The sequence below is a fragment of the Rattus norvegicus genome (assembly GCF_036323735.1).
Source record: "Rattus norvegicus strain BN/NHsdMcwi chromosome 3 unlocalized genomic scaffold, GRCr8 chr3_unlocalized_3, whole genome shotgun sequence".
Classification (NCBI taxonomy): Eukaryota; Metazoa; Chordata; class Mammalia; order Rodentia; family Muridae; genus Rattus; species Rattus norvegicus.
In genome coordinates, this window is record NW_026947364.1 from 115914 (window position 1) to 118868 (window position 2955).

Consider the following 2955-nt stretch of genomic DNA (forward strand, 5'->3'; position numbering starts at 1 on the left):
AGTTGGTGAAGATGCTGTTGTCTCCTTCCAGAATGATGAGTTGACATCTTTACATGCAAATGTCTGTGTATGTCATTGATTGGCAGGCAGGGCCTTACCCATTGTAGCCGAGTGAAGCTAATCCCATATGGACTGGAGTTGTCTCCCGCTCCATTGCTTCTGAGCCCATGAGAAGAATTGGAAGCAGAGGACGTCACTATGTGACAAAAGAGGCAGGATTGGACCATGTGTCCATAAGCCAAAGGATGGTTGCATCCTGCGGAAACAAGGGGAGGGGCAGGGACCTCTCTCTCTCTCTCTCTCTCTCTCTCTCTGTGTGTTTGTGTGTGTGTGTGTGTGTGTGTGTGTGTGGGTGTGGGTGTGTGTGCACTTGCATACGCATGCACAGCCCTACTGTCACTTAGGCTCTAGACACTCACCTTCCAGAATGCTGAGAGAAGGAGCATCTGTTGTGATATCCCCCATGTATGAGCATGTGTTGTACCCACTTTAGGGCACTCACACTGAATCCCTTGCTGCTCTCAACATGGCCCAAGCCCAGTGGGGATGAAATGGCAACACAGACGGGGAGATGCTTGCCCTGATATAACCCCTGTAGATCCTGTCATAGCTGTCAGCTCTGTGGGTTGAGTGGTTGTATATCCCAGGGCCCATTTGTAGTCAGGACCCTGTTATTCAGCAAGTGCTATTCTTGATAGGATGAGCAGCCAACTCTTAGTGGGATGTCTGGTGCTGGAGCCACTGCTGTACCTTCTCCTGTGACAGTGCCACTGAAGGTATGAGACTATTTCTGTCTTCGTGCTAGACACAAGGTAAATCCGCTCAGCCCCAGGACTGCTCAGTGTGGGTCTCCTCCTCCCCTTCTGTTTATCACCATCTGAGAATTCAGGATGGGTCTTTATGTGCAGAGCTGTGAGAGCTGTTCTCTGCCAGGAGAGCCTCTCTTCTCTCCACTTCCCCCAGCTTCATGTCTCATTCATGTCAGCATAGAGGAGACACGGCTGATGGTGTAGGAAGTCCTTCTTAACACCCCTGGGAGCTTGTCAGAGCTGCTTAGAGGGGCAGGACTTGTGGATTTCTGCCTGCAAAGGCAGGTCCACTCTGTGGAGAAGGGAGGGGGAAACAGCCTGAGGTGTAGAACTGAGCCCAGCCTGCTCCGAGATCCCTTGTGTTTCCTGTGCATCTCCATTACACAGTTCAGTTTGCTCAACTCAGTTTTCGGTAGCATCACTCTGGGCCCCCTTTGCTTGTGGTTTGAAATTTTGAGCTAATGCTAAAGTAACCTCTGGAAAGGGGTGTAGCTGGGAGATGTAGTTTCTTCTTGTAGAGGGCCGCAATAACATTCGCCACCACAAGATGGCGCTGGCTTCCACTGCGCCCCACGTGGAAAACCGAGATAGTTTCGTCATTACAAGACGGCGCTGGCCTCTGCCGTGCCACCTGACTTACTTTAAGGAAGTTAACTGTGTGCGCATGTGCAAGAGTGCCTTCATGCTAGGTCTTTGCCCACTCCAGGGCGTTCCTAATGAGATCATGGGTAAGCAATCAATCAGGTGTGGATGCGCCATGATAGGGTGTATATAAGCCGCGCCCCCCTCTATTATTAATAAAGAATAAGCATTTTGGCTCCAGAAGGATACGTGTGTTCCCACGTATTCTTGCTGGCGAGAGGTCGCGCGGGACATCTTCTGTTCAACTAAATCACAACTTTGTAAGCGGCGGGCGAGGTTGTTGCAAGTTTAGCTACTTTCCTCTCTGGGTTTCTTGTATCTTCTTCTTTGAGGCTGGGGAGTTGGGCAGGGATCCTGGCTGTTTCACACTGCACACCTTAGGTCTTAGGATGTGCTGCTGGGGAAACAACTGCCATTCTCTACAGCACTCCCTCCCTTAGCACGGGATCTTGGGAGACATTTGGTATCCAAAGTACATCACTAGCAAGAACATTGTTTGCTCTGGCTTTAGTTACATTGGCTGAATGAACGTTGTTTCAGGACCTCTGGTTTATTTACTCATGGGTTGTGTTGGGAATCCATTGGAATTGAAGCATTCCCTTCAGGAGGGAATAAAGAAGCTCAGAAGTTTCAGGAAGCTTAAGAAACCTTTAAGGCTTAGGATACTCGACAGTTATGATGCTCAGATCCTGTTCCAAAGAGCAATAAGATGAGAACAATTGCCCCGGGGGTCGGGGGCAGCCATGATGAAGGGGGCTTCTTGGGTGGAGCTGCCTGCTAGTTGCGCTGAAAGCTACAGGATGTAACTATTTTGAGTGTCACCCATGCTGGTGTGGGTTTTCCACAGACAGAGTTGTCTGAGTCACTCGTCTGCTCATGAATAGCCATGATAATGTAGACCTAGCTGGAATCGTTTGTAGTTGGAAGACTACATGAGGTGAACACACATTGTTCAGGTCTACCCAGGACAGGTCCCGTAACATAAGCTGCTAGACATTCATGTAGGTTAAAAAGTAGCAGAAGTCACCCTATGTTAACATAACCAGAACTGGGTAGCTAAGGGAGCAAAGCTAATGCAGGGTATTGGGCACAGGTTCTAGAGGACCCAGGGGAGGAAGGATGTTCCTCATCCTCGCCTCTCATCCCTGCACCTCTGTGCTGGTCCAGATACCGCCAGGCAGGACACCATCCTACAATCCACATCTACACTGGTTTACCGCCCAGATCCAAAACTTCAGGAACCTACAGCACTACAAAGACCTCACGGGCTGCAGGGAGGACACAGCCAGTACAGAAGTTGCTTAAAGTTAAAGGAGAACTATCACTCGTGTATGGAGAGGACCTTTTCACTCTCCAGGACCCTTGCGTGAGAGCTCGGGCCTCACGGGATCCACAGTTCTTACTTCAGGGCTCAGCAAAGCTCGGGTCAAATGTAGTCATTGGTCGGAGCTGCCTTCCTTGCTAACTGAGGTGCCGTTCTTTTATTTTCTGCCACAACGAAATT